This window comes from Schistocerca nitens, chromosome 4 (genome assembly GCF_023898315.1).
Source record: "Schistocerca nitens isolate TAMUIC-IGC-003100 chromosome 4, iqSchNite1.1, whole genome shotgun sequence".
Lineage (NCBI taxonomy): Eukaryota > Metazoa > Arthropoda > Insecta > Orthoptera > Acrididae > Schistocerca > Schistocerca nitens.
In genome coordinates this window covers 488,287,043-488,302,181 of record NC_064617.1, presented here as the reverse complement: position 1 = coordinate 488,302,181, position 15,139 = coordinate 488,287,043, and positions in this window count along the sequence as shown.

Here is a 15,139-nt window from a genome sequence, read left to right as displayed (position 1 = left end):
TTTGTAAGACGATTATGCGTATCTTTCTAAGACACAATGGCAGCTCTCGCAGGAAAAACTTATAAGACATGTCCAACCATCTGATTTTCTCTCAGTATTACTTCATGTTGCCAGCAATCAATTATTGGCACAGCAGTATACTTAGTAGTAGGGAGTGCAGGATAGGTTCGCCTTGAGCAACAGGCTTATAAAAGTTGTGTGTGTGTTCAGAAATGTGTAAAGGAAATGAGTAGTCCAGTTATAAGGAAGGTATGGATTTGACGTGGAATAATGTGATAGTGAAGGGGAAAGTACGTCATGTAAACCAAATTGTATAGATATTTCAATACCCAGAGCCACAGCCGTCAGCAGAGTGTATTTCCGATACTTCGTTCATTGTCGAATGTTGACCAATTGAGACCGTGATCGTACACTTAATTGTAAGTAAATCGATCAAATATATATGTGACTGGTTTCCTAGGATGATTCTGTCTGTGCCCATGAACTGTGGGGGGAATGATTCACATTTCCCTCTTACGGTAGAAGCTGTCTGAGTAAAGAGGCCTGTTGGGATGCAGGAATGTAGCTGAATTAACCGTGTCGTCCTCGAGACGGCCGAATAGTGAACTAACGCTTAGTATGTGTGGTTGCATAGAAATCTGAGATGGTTCAACATGGACGTGTGTTTGCGCTGAACCATTATTCCCTCCCATGTAAATTGTCCGATTGACTGCTTCAGCACATTTCCAATCTTTATTTGGTTGAGAGAACATTGATTGTGGTGTGCGCATCTAGCAGGTGAAAGACAAGTGGAAGACACGTTTGCTGGTTCTCTAGACATGAGAAACACCTTAGTTGACTTCGTAAATTATAAGGATAATTTGGTATCTGTGATATCACCGACATCGGTATTCGTGAGTGGAAATATCAGTTGACTCTATTTTTTTCGAGTTTTGAGGTCAAGATCTTCGCAGACAGGATAAGTTTCTAGTTACTCAATGGCTTACAGCACGTTCCACCTCGCTTAAGTTCCGTTTTTTTTTTTTTTTTAAGAAATAATTTCCTGTCTACATCTTCGGAATTATGTTGTTCAAGCTATCGGTAGCCTACTGCCATGTGCTTGATATCGAGAAGTATCGCGAAAATGGTATGATATTCTGACAAAATATGTGAAATTACATATGTTCTTGTAATCCCATAGTTGGAGATTGGTGTAGAAAGCAAGCAACCAAGCAGGTCGGGACCTGAAATCATGACGCCTTTGTGCCAAGGGGAACTGACCCAGCCTTTGTACAACAGTCTTCACGATATATGTACGAGTGTCTCACGGTCGACAGCTATATGAAAGATGCAAATGGTGTTGATTTTGTATTAGTGCAGGATATGAATTTTATGTTTACTACATCGACAGGGTACGTGGTGATATATTGTCGGGTTGGGGATTGGTTTCATGCTCTAATATTCAAACTTTCATCCTCAGTGGCAGAACAGTGAAATTGAATAAGAGTCTTTCCATATTTGATGTTCTTTGGGTCACTTTGTAGGATTTAATTGTCGGTGCAATATGGCGATCTGTACAAAATAGTTTTTTGCCCTGAATGTCTCATCTGCAGAAATAAAAAAATTGCAGACAGTGCTTACACACCAGCGGCATCAATAATTTAGTGGGTAAATTCAGTAAGAGTGAATGATAATGCTGAATTTATTCACAAGACGTTCTTTGTGCAGAGACATAGGAGCCTCTACATACTGGTGAGAACGTTTGCGTTTCAGAGATGTTTGTTGAAAGCAGGACTTAACTATTTCCAGGAAGGGTAACATGCGATGGGCAGGGTGCCACGTTAGGACCATCAGGGGGAATGCATCCGGCATTATTCTGCACTATTTTGCTAAACAGATTCTGTTAGGGTAAGAATTTCCATGCAGACAATCTGAGACATCACGAAAAATCCTACAAAAGCGGCCGTTAATCATTTCCGGGACACTATACAATTTCCGAGACGTTGACTGGGCTCTTATTTACATAGCCTTGTGACATCAGTATAACACTGAGAACCTTTTACATGCACCTGTCATGGTAAGTAGCCACATGAGCATTTCACAGCGATGCGTCTGTCACACTTGGCTGGTAAATGCGTGCATGGCTAGACAAAGCTGGCATGTCCCGTTAGGATTGCTGGGAATAATGCAGCCTGTCCTATTCTGGGAAGCATTGGAACATATTTCTTCTGTGGTTGTGAGGGTGAGTCGCTTGGCACTTAGGTCTTTCCTGGACTGCAGAAAGAGAGGCATCACAGAAGCAACAGTGAGCACACATGCATTCAGAGGATGACTTGGCTCTTATTTATATAGTCATAAGATGTCAGTATAACACTCGAAGAACTCTTAACTGTAGGTGAAACTCTTCCCTGCTGGCCACCAGCGCCAATGGTGCAAGTGCAATCACTCACACCCCATGCGTTTGTCTATCCAGCGGTGGCTTGCAGCGGCGTTGATGCATGCATGTGCTTGAATAGTTCGCTGATACGTCGTGGTTGACGACAGTTTGAAAGTGTTTTTTACGTGCACTGAGTGTTCATGCACGACATTATTTTCGGCTGTTTAAGGGCTGTGAGGGTGTCTGCAGAGCATTTTTCATGCATTATTTTCATAATTTACGAGTTGTTTTCGTGTCTGTACATCAGTGTATTGCATTATTTCGGTGATTTACGACTAGTTTTCATGTCTGTAAGCTGTGTATTGTGACCCCAAGCATGTCTGAGCGAGTGTTTTGTATCAGAGTAATAAATAAAGAATGTGAAATCTGTAAACAAATAAATGGTTAGAAAATAAATAAAGCACACTCCTTCCTTTCTCCAGCAGCTCATAACAGGCTGAGTCCTTTTCCCGCCAATTTCCCTAACCCAGACCGCCATGAGACGACAGCGCCCTCTGGTGGCAGTATTGTGTACTAGGTCAGTTGGACTTTGGACCTCATGGTGAGTACACTGGATGGTGGTACTGCCTCAAATTGTTTAAATAAAGACTGCAAACAAAATAAAGACTTACGTCCATCCAATCCAGCACAGGCTGAGTCCTTTTCCTGCCAATTCCTAGGAAGAGGTGGCATTCAGGTGACTATGGTTAGTGGAGGTAGCTCAAGTGATCTATTTTCCTGCCATTTTCTTAGGTTAGTGGAGGTAGTCATGGTGTGTTGCTGTATCCTGCTGGTATTTGAACTTCCTGCAATTTCCTGAGGGAGGGGAGGGGAGGGGAGGAGAGGGGTGGAGAGGGGAGGGGGGAAGGGAGGGTGTTAGGTTAGTGGAGGTAGCCCAAATCACCTATCTTCCTGCCAAAATTTGAACTTTGTGCCATGACGTCATTGCAACATTGCCATATCTATTGCTGCCATCTTTGAACCGCCATCTTGAAGAAATTTAACAACACTGGAGAGTAGGGCCACACCACCCTTGTCGAACTACTAGCACCCTGATTATCACAGAGGCAACAATAAATTGCATCTGGAAATTAATAGTAGAAAAGAACTTTTGGAAACAGAACTTGGTCCATTTAATATTGATGATTTAAACAAAGTCTTAAAATAGTCTCGAAAAAGGATGGAATTATGTGCAGTCATCAGTACACTTAAATCCAAAATGAGACAGTGAATGCAATGATTGATTTTAATCAGAAAGACACAATGTGAAGACAACTGGGTTTCACAAAAGGATTGGTTTTGAAGAAGGCTTCCAATAAATTTTACAGATCTGATGAGACTGTGTATGCACCGCACGGTCTTGGGCGCCACGTCACTGTCGCGAGGCTCTCCCCCGTTGGAGATTCGAGTCGTCCCTCGGGCATGGGTGTGTGTGTTGTCCTTAGCGTAAGGTAGTTTAAGTAGTTGTAAATTTAGGGATCGATGATCTCAGCAGTTAGGTCCCATAGAAATTACCACGAATTTTTATGCTACCAGTCAGTGCAGTTCGTGTCGACTGTAACGTTGCAACAACTCCTATTTCAATAATAGACTGATTGATACAATTTATGGATTCTTCCTGTCAGTTGGTTTGAAGTATATAAGACGGTAAAGCTATATATCTCCCAGTGACAGTTCAGAGATTGGATTATCTGGACCAGAGTAATAATTTAGAGAAACTAATGAAAACTTAAATTTCAGTGGCCAGACGTGATTTGAACCACCTTCTTCCGAATTGGGAGTGAAGTATCGTACATAATGATCTAATTTTGTTAATACTAATTGAAAAACTGTTGCCCCTGGATTCACATAAAATGTGGGAGCGGTACGAGAACAAGTAGGCATCAAAATAGATAATAGATTTTTTATTGAAATACAAGTATTCATATAATCCAGAATAGGATTTTCACTCTGCAGCGGAGTGTGCGTTGATATGAAACTTCCTGGCAGATTAAAACTGTGTGCCAGACCGAGACTCGAACTCGGGACCTTTGCCTTTCGCGGGCAAGTGCTCTACCAACTGAGCTACCAAAGCACGGCTCACGGCCGGTACTCACAGCTTTACTTCTGCCAGTACCTCGTCTCCTACCTTCCAAACTTTACAGAAGCTCTCCTGCGAACCTTGCAGAACTGGGTTCGTGGAGTCGTGCTTCGGTAGCTCAGTTCGTAGAGCACTTGCCCGCGAAAGGCAAAGGTCCCGAGTTCGAGTCTCGGTCGGGCACACAGTTTTAATCTGCCAGGAAGTTTCATATCAGCGCACACTCCGCTGCAGAGTGAAAATCTCATTCTGGAAACATCCCCCAGGCTGTGGCTAAGCCATGTCTCCGCAATATCCTTTCTTTCAGGAGTGCAAGGTTCGCAGGAGAACTTCTGTAAAGTTTGGTAGGTAGGAGACGAGGTACTGGCAGAAGTAAAGCTGTGAGTAACAGGCATGAGTCGTGCTTCGGTAGCTCTGTTGGTAGAGCACTTTCCCGCTGAAGGTACAGGTCCCGAGTTCGAGTCTCGGTCGGGCACACAGTTTTAATCTGCCAGGAAGTTTCATATTCATATACTGTCATAAAATTTTGCACGATTGCTGTGTATTTGAAGTGTACAAAGTAAAATGTAAATGAACATCACATTTATTTAGCGAGAGTCGGTTAACATGTTTAGGTGTGTGAAACTGGAACGTATTTTCAGCCATTCCACGTAATCTGAGTCCTCATATTAAATTATCATATTTTACACACAGAAAGGCCCAGAGCTTTTAATTACGCGTGGAAAGCGGAATTTAGAAACACGGATATTAATTTAATTTTGCTTCAGTGTTTATTTATCTGTGGAGATTTCCTACGTCTCCGCGCTAAAAAAAGAGTGAAAAGCGGATTTCCGAAACGGCATACGCGAACAGAAGAAGCACAGACGGAACTGCTAAACTGTCGGCAGTGCAGTGTGTGTGTAAGTATTCTGAGTTATTTCTGTTGTGGAAGGATTGTTTTTGAAAGTTAATTTGAAATTCTTTACGGCACATACTATATGACTGAATTTAAAAAACTGAAGATCATGATAGTTATGCTTCAAAACGTTGATTATTTTATTTCTCATTATTATTTCTATTCAAAACATGCCTAAAATCTCATATTAGTGCAGTCTTAGGTCACACCATGTACAAGAGTTTACGTTTAAGGGTGGAAAAACAGCGTGTTAGGCTATCATCTATTGCGAATGAACAAAAATTTTGAGTACTAATGATATTACTGAGTACACAGAGTCTTTCGTCGTAACAGTGGATTGGAATTATCAAGTAGAAAACAAAAATTAATTTGGTTGTAACATAGTCATACACACTACATTAGTTAAGAGATATGTAATTTTTTGTCTAATACATGTACTAGAACCTTGACCAGATAGCTATATATTCAGTTTTCAACGCTTAATGCACTTTCTCATACAGTAAGTGACCAATGTACCCGGGCACCTCAATGTAATGCGGAACCGATCATTAGATGTCACAGGAGGCGGGCCCACCAGTATAAAAGGAGGCGGGGAGTGCTGTGTTGCCAACAGAGCAGCAGTGACGCAGAGTGGGTCGGCCAGGAGGCCACAGTGACTTCGAACGTGAACTAATCACTGGATGTCGCGTAACAAATACATACGGGATAGTTCAAGCCTCTCATCAAGTCGATTGTTGGTGACGTGACTGTGAAACGGAAACGTGAAGGAACAGCCGTTGCCAAACTAGGACCTTACAGACGTGATTTATTGAGAGGCAGGGATCGTCAAGCACTGCGGTGTGTGACTGTGAAAAATCGCCGGAAGTCACAGAAAGGAGTCACATTTGACTTCCAAAGCGCTATCAGCAGTCTAGCTAGCACAATGAGCGTACGTAGGAGTACCCACACATTTCTGGAGTCTATGTAAGCCACGACTAAGCTGAGTACAGAGTGGGAGACTGGAAACGAGCGATTTGGAGTGATGAATTACGCTGTACCCTGTGCAATCCGTTGGCAGGGTTTGAGTTTGGCGACTGCCTGGAGAACCATAGCTGCCATCGCGTGAAGTATCAACAGAGAAGTACAGACGGGTTTGTGTTACGGTATGAGGGTGTTTCTCGTTATCAGCGTGTGTTTCCCTTATTTTGCTTAAGAAAATGATAAATGCAGAAGGATAAGAACTCATGTTACAGCGTTGTATGCAGTGTAATGAAAAGTAACAGTTCAGAGACTATGACTGTCAGTATTACAATGCAATCTACGATGAAGGAAACTTTGTGAGGTAATAGTTTCTGGACAATAATATTCCTGTAACGGAGTGGCCGGTCCTGAATCAATGCAACACCCGCGGGATGAGTTAGAACCGGAATTCGTTTCTGACCCCAGCATCCTGTGTCAAAATGTACCAGACGCCAAGTGTTGGCTCTTCTGCTTCTGTTACTCGAGGGTTAGGCCTAGGGCCTGTTGCAGTCTCACCGTGTCTTCCTCGGTTTACCCACACTCCTTTTGTCCCACGGTTTATAATCCATTGCTAGTTTAGGAAATCTTGGAGCTGACATACGAAGTACATGTTCTCTCCGTTTTACTTTGAACTGGATTGCCCTTTGAGGTATTGGTTGGACTCGTAATTCCTCCCTTATAGCTTAGTTTCCACTTTTGTCTTCCCTAGTGCAGCCTTTCACAGATCTTAGAAATTTTGTTTGTGATGCTTCTAGTTGCCGTAAATCTTCATTTCTCAGTGTCCAACTTTCTGACCCATATAGTAAAGCAAATATCTACCAAAAAATTCAGTTGCATTTCTTTCCTTGTTTTATTCTTAAGTGTTCATATTGTGTCACATATACTGTGGTAAGTATTAATTTTTTTTTTCAACCAACTTTGATTCCATCAGGAACCGTTGCGCACAGTGACCGAGGCTGTAGTGAAGTACAGACACACAGCAGTCAGTCGCAATCGCGTTAGTTTTTATTATGCTTGCAAATCTAGATTTCGGGTATAAATAGCCGTCTTCAGTGCAGTGCAGTGCCTGTTAAGAACTATAGGAGAAAGATACATGGAAAAATGTAGCGAAATCTTTGCTGTTTTTATAGATTTAGAAAATTCTTTTGACAGAGTTCAGTGGAACAAGCTGATGGATATTTTGAAGAGGAAAGGAGTAGATTGGAAAGAGAGACGACTGATACAGAATCTATATTTACAACAGAAAGTAAGGATAAGGATAGGAAATGAAATGTCAGAAGGAAGAAGCACTGGACGAGGTGTTACACAAGGTTGTTGCCTTTCCCCACTGTTGTTTAACGCATACCTTGAAGAGATTATTACGAAAGGCTTAGATGGGAAAAGAGCAATATGTATTGGTGGAAAGAGCATAGAATGTATAAGATTTGCTGATGACATGGTATTAGTGGTACAAATTGAGCGGGCAGTGAATGACATGCTGAAAGATCTGAATGAAGCTTGTGTGGAATATGGGATGCAAATAAACACAGCTAAAACAAAGAGTATGGTCATTAGTACAAGACGCAGACTGTCCAATATTAAAATAGGACGATCTACCATTAGCCAAGTAAGTGAATTTAAATATCTCGGAAGCACAATAACTGAAGACTTGAGATGTCACCAGGAGGTGAACACTCGAATTGCCATAGGGAAGTAGCGAAGGAAGCATTTAACAGAAAGAGCAGACTCTTATGTGGCAAATTAGATAAAGGACTAAGGAAAACGCTTGGCAATTTTTTTATCTGGAGTGTGGGGCAGAAACATGGACACTGAGACGAGAAGATGAAAAAAGGTTAGAAGCACCTGAGATGTGGATGTGGAGGAGAATGGAGAGAATAAGCTGGATGGAAAGAGTGAGTAATGAAAGAGTATTGGAAAGGGTTGGTGAGAGAAGATGTCTGCTGAAGGTTGTAAGAGAAAGGAAAAAGAGCTGGTTGCGACTTTCATTGAGAAGGGAGTGCTTGCTAGCAGATGCTTTGGAAGGATTGGTTTGTGAGAGAAGACTGAGAAGAAGAAGGAGATACAAGATGATAGACGACATAAAGGGAAGATGAAATTATGCAGACCTGAAGAGGATGGCAGAAGACCGGACAGCCTGGAGAACTACCATGTGGAAACCTGCCTGTAGGCAGAACACCGATGATGATGATGATGAGTGCATTTCCGTTACAATTCAACAGACTCGCGGCAGTTCATGCCACCATATGTTCGTGCAGGTGTATAGGCAGTGTCCTTCTGCCTGTACACCTGGAAGAACATATGGTGGCATGAACTGCCGCGAGTCTGTTGAATTGTACCGCAAATGCACTGAAGACGGCTATTTGCAGCCGAAATCTATATTTGCAAGCTTAATAAAAAGGAAATAGATTGCGACTGACTGCTAATATTAGTGGGGATCTGCCCTCGATTTTAGCCGATGACGAGGCGAGTGTCAAGAAAGTTTTAAGGTACTGTGATGTTTCTGGGCTTCAGCGTAGAATTTTAGGTTGGAACTTTTAGTGTGTTGCCGAGTGGCTTACCACTCCTTTTTTATTCTTGTAATAGGCCAGTTCCAAACATGCGCTATGTCTTTCATTTTACCCCTTCCCCTCCGTTCTCTTGCAGTTCTCCTCATTATGTGCTGCTTTCCTCTTTGCTACTGTAGACGTGCAAACTGCCTCTGTAGACTTTCACCTATAATTTTAATCCTATTTCTGCACTTGCTGCATTTTAGTGACACTCGTCCGTTGTTGATTCCGTTCGGGCGCTAAAGACTACACTGTTGAGCGCCCATAACACCATATCCATCCATCCATCTGCTATGTGCCTCTCCCTCATTAGTTTTTTTTCTATTTGCCGTATCTTGATCATATGATATGTTATATTCTAAATACGTGAAATGGGCTACATGTTCTACCGGTTTTTTATTGAGGACTATTTTTGTTCGTGGTGGGTGAATACCAGAAAAGGCCACAGCTTGAGTTTAATTTATAAATATAGTCAGATTTTAGCTCGCACTTATCTCTTTTACTTTATGTAATGCCATTTGTAATTTATCTTTACTGTCTCGTATGATATCTCTTGATCATCCACGAACAACATCCTTTTAAAATATTTATTCCGACACCCGCCCTCCCTCCCCCCCCCCACCCAATATTTATGCCTGATGATGTTCTATTTTTTTATCCATTCCCTGGTCATGTTATTTATATAGATACGGAATAATGTTGGCGACAAGCTACACCTTTGTTTTAGCCCTTGATTTGTTTGTATTTCACGTTTAACTCTTTACCCCTATCAGTTCTAATTCTGGTGTTCATAAAATATAATACCGACAAACCACAGAGACGGCTTCATGACTAGAAACGGAGGAATTAAGTCCTGAAATGCAGTGTTGCCACGGTAGAGAGCGCTGACGAATGAAAGTTCCCCTGACCATGTGGCGTGCGTTCCTTACGTGTTGCAGGCTGTGTGATTGACGTAACATACTGTAAGTAGGAGAATGGTCCGTTGTTCATGTCGGGAAGAAACCGCGTTGGTGTCAGCATACGGCCAAGCAGATGTAAACGGTCGAGAGGTAGCACGACTGTACCAATACAAGTACCCTCACAGACACGAACCACATCACATAATATTTCAAGCCCTTGTTGGGCGTTTGTGTGGTCATGGTTCCCTCCACACGGACGAACGTGCAATGTGGTGGCGGACTGTGCGTACACCATATTTGGAGCACCAGGTTCTACAGGATATTGAGACGTACCCCAAGCTCCAGGCAAGTGGCCCGCCAACATGGTGTAAGCCGAAGTATGACTATGTGTATCCTGCATGACAACCGCTACTATTCATGTCACCTGCAACGGGTACAACGATTGTCAGCAGCAGATTTTCCTCTACAGGAACAATTTTGTCGATGTTTTTTGCACCAAACCATCACAATTATGGGATTTCTGTCATCAGCCCTCTTTACCGACGAATAACTCTTAACAGAACTGACGTCATCGGTCTGCATAATCGTCAGCTGTGGGTTACAGGCAAGGTACGCGGTCAGAGGAACTTTGTCAGCGCCATCTACCGTGGTAACGATGCACTTCGGGTCAAGTGTTCACAAGACATTTGCTCCTCCATTTCCAGTGAGAAATTTTTCCCTGCAATCTGTCGTTTTCATTAATATTCATCCTGTATGTAGGCTTTGTGTGACTTCGATGTTTCGGGATTACTCTTTTTTTCCTTGTTGCCCTTAGCATGACTGTGTGACTTTGTCAAACGCTTTCTCATATCCACAAACGATAAGTGTGATTCCAGATTAAATTATCGTCTCTTCTGAATTATCTGTTTCAGTGCCAAACTTCGAATGTGTATGATCTTCCCTTTCGAAAACCTGCTTCTTCCTGCATTAAAATAGCATGAGGGATATTTCACAGTATTTCGTTTAATATTTTGCTGTAGATTTTGTAAGAAATACTAAGAATACTTACGCCACTGTAGTTACACGTACAGGGTGTTTCAAAAATGACCGGTATATTTGAAACGGCAATACAAACTAAACGAGCAGCGATAGAAATACACCGTTTGTTGCAATACGCTTGGGACAATAGTACATTTTCAGGCAGACAAACTTTCGAAATTACAGTAGTTACAATTTTCAACAACAGATGGCGCTGCGGTCTGGGAAACTCTATAGTACGATATTTTCCACATATCCACCATGCGTAGCAATAATATGGCGTAGTCTCTGAATGAAATTACCCGAAACCTTTGACAACGTGTCTGGCGGAATGGCTTCACATGCAGATGAGATGTACTGCTTCAGCTGTTCAATTGTTTCTGGATTCTGGCGGTACACCTGCTCTTTCAAGTGTCCCCACATAAAGAAGTCACAGGGGTTCATGTCTGGCGAATAGGGAGGCCAATCCACGCCGCCTCCTGTATGTTTCGGATAGCCCAAAGCAATCACACGATCATCGAAATATTCATTCAGGAAATTAAAGACGTCGGCCGTGCGATGTGGCCAGGCACCATCTTGCATAAACCACGAGGTGTTCGCAGTGTCGTCTAAGGCAGTTTGTACTGCCACAAATTCACGAAGAATGTCCAGATAGCGTGATGCAGTAATCGTTTCGGATCTGAAAAATGGGCCAATAATTCCTTTGGAAGACATGGCGGCCCAGACCAGTACTTTTTGAGGATGCAGGGACGATGGGACTGCAACATGGGGCTTTTCGGTTCCCCATATGCGCCAGTTCTGTTTATTGACGAAGCCGTCCAGGTAAAAATACGCTTCGTCAGTAAACCAAATGCTGCCCACATGCATATCGCCGTCATCAATCCTGTGCGCTATATCGTTAGCGAATGTCTCTCGTGCAGCAATGGTAGCGGCGCTGAGGGGTTGCCGCGTTTGAATTTTGTATGGATAGAGGTGTAAACTCTGGCGCATGAGACGATACGTGGACGTTGGTCTCATTTGGACCGCAGCTGCAACACGGCGAACGGAAACCCGAGGCCGCTGTTGGATCACCTGCTGCAATAGCTGCGCGTTGCCCTCTGTGGTTGCCGTACGCGGTCGCCCTACCTTTCCAGCACGTTCATCCGTCACGTTCGCAGTCCGTTGAAATTTTGCAAACAGATCCTTTATTGTATCGCTTTTCGGTCCTTTGGTTACATTAAACCTCCGTTGAAAACTTCGTCTTGTTGCAACAACACTGTGTTCTAGGCGGTGGAATTCCAACACCAGAAAAATCCTCTGTTCTAAGGAATAACCCATGTTGTCCACAGCACACTTGCACGTTGTGAACAGCACACGCTTACAGCAAAAAGACGACGTACAGAATGGCGCACCCACAGACTGCATTGTCTTCTATATCTTTCACATCACTTGCAGCGCCATCTGTTGTTGAAAATTGTAACTACTGTAATTTCGAAAGTTTGTCCGCCTGAAAATGTACTGTTGTCCCAAGCATATTGCAACAAACGGTGTATTTCTATCGCTGCTCGTTTAGTTTTTATTGCCGTTTCAAATATACCGGTCATTTTTGAAACACCCTGTATTAGTTCTTTCGAGTTTCTTATATACTGAAATGACCTTTGCTATTTTCTATTTCCCCTGGTATTTCATATTTTATCCAGGACATATTTAAGAGATGTAGCATTCTTAATCCCAAAAGCACGGTGTTCAATGAATTCCATATCTAGTCCTGGTGATTTTCGGTTTTCATTGGTTTTAAACTGTCTTCAATTCTGTCAGTTCAATATAGTCTCTTCCTTGCAGTTGCTCTATTTCATCTGCTTCTTTGATTGCTGGATTGTACCATGGTCCTTTATAGTGTATAATCCAGTCAGATGGTTGTATTAAATTTAGATTTACTGTATCTGTTTCTTCTTTGTTGATGTGTTTCATTAATTTGTGTAGTATTTATTGTCACCCATGGACATCATGTTCAGCTCTTTTATAAACGGGTCCCACGGTGTATTGTGTGATACTCTTACTATCGCTATTGCTTCATTTCTTTTGCGATGTTATTGCTCTTTAGCTTCTAATGATTTCTTCTGTAAGTATTCATTATAAGCTTTGTGTTTATCGTTTATGGATTTTTTTTAACCTCTCGTTCCTTATTTCTAAACCTCTTTTCCGATTGGTCCTATGTTTTTCACCAGGCATTTCAATTGCTATCTGTTTAACGGAATTTTTAATATTAGAGCATTCTTCGTTTGTATCTTCACTTGTCGTTTCATTGAGTGGTTGTATAAGTCAGTTATGTTACAGATTTCTCAAGCCCTCTTCTTGCAACAGATGTCCCTTAAATCTTTTATTTTAAAGGTTTCCATCTTTATTTTTATTTTTTTATTGATTCGGTTTTCCATCTTGATCATACCTAGAATTTTGATTTTACAATATAGTGGTCTGCATTAACATTTCTACGGCTGTATACTTGCGTGTCTGTTATCCTTGGAACTAACTTTTGTTTAAGTTTTACATAATCTATTAGCGAACGGCACTTTCGTGCAGACCATGTAAATTTGTGAATGTCTTTCTTCTTAAAGAAGGTGTTCGCTATCTTCAATTCGTTAAATGGTGTGAACTCCCTTACGTTTGCTCAATTCTGATTTATGGTATCTTTATAGTATCAACCTATCGAACTGAGAGTATGTTGTTTCCATGAACCCTTAGATGAATCTGACATTTCTTCGACTGTTTCCCTTCCTGTCGGCCTTCCTTGGCCAGCTACTGAGTCGACCAGCAGTATTAGGTTTCGAGATCCTTTCAGTTCCCTTTTCTGTCTCTATAGATGAAGAACTCAATGGGTCCCTGTGCAACTACTTCACTGGTGAAAGCTTCAAAGCAGCCTCAGAACGCTGCTGCCTTGCAGACAGGCGTCGACTCGTCAAAGGCTAAGGGAAGAAAATTTCGAACAAAAATTATCTGATCCTTCTGTATGCGGTTTTTCTATGGGTTGGTGATACATATATGTAGAAGAATAAATCCTCGAAAGTCTCACATCGAGCCTCGGAACAAGGCCGCCCAAAATAGAAAACGACCAGGCATGAATAAAGATGTGAGAAAAGATTAACGGATGCCCTAAATGTGGTCACATGGAATGTACAGGGACTAGGGCCAAATGAACTAAACAGAATTATCAAATAATTTAAAATAAATATATCCGTGATCACAGAAGCAAAGAAGCTTAAAGGCATGAAGGAGCTGGAAGACAATGTCATGCTTTACAGTGGACTGACACAAAGAAGAAGAACACATCGTGGAGTAACAGTTCTAATATATAGGAAATGGAGGCATAAAGTAAGGCTTTATTCTTTAGTATATGAGAGAACAATACGACTAAAATTCGACGGGGGAACAGTAGTATGAACTTATGCACCAGAAGAAGTTAAGTAGGACAAAACAGACCTTCACTATGAAGAAACTCAGAAGTGGCTAAATAAAACGAACAATACGCACCTAGTAAATAAAACGGGAAGCAGTCTTGTAGGGTATATAAGTAACGAGGATTCCAGAAAATCACTATTTTATCCTCTGGCGTAGAATGTTAGATTTTGCTGATTATTGGACGGGTTACTCTTGCTACCGATCCAGTCAGGTACGTTCTAGTGTGTTTGATGTTTGGTGATGCTACGGTATGATAACACTATGTACGAGTATTTCGTAGAGTAGCTGTTGATTAGTTACTTTACTGCTCACTGCAGGTCTGAGGAGGGTTCACGTTCAACCGGAACCAGTATTTAACAATTAATTTAATGCAGTCGAGAGGGACAATAATAAAGTCTGTGATAAGGTATGTAACTTACACCACCTACACGTGACAAATGACCATCTTAATAAAACAAGAGAAATGAAAGCTCGCTCGAAAAGATTTGCGTGTTCATTCCTTCCACGTGAGATTCTAAAGTTGAACGGTCGAGGTACATACACTCCTGGAAATTGAAATAAGAACACCGTGAATTCATTGTCCCAGGAAGGGGAAACTTTATTGACACATTCCTGGGGTCAGATACATCACATGATCACACTGACAGAACCACAGGCACATAGACACAGGCAACAGAGCATGCACAATGTCGGCACTAGTACAGTGTATATCCACCTTTCGCAGCAATGCAGGCTGCTATTCTCCCATGGAGACGATCGTAGAGATGCTGGATGTAGTCCTGTGGAACGGCTTGCCATGCCATTTCCACCTGGCGCCTCAGTTGGACCAGCGTTCGTGCTGGACGTGCAGACCGCGTGAGACGACGCTTCATCCAG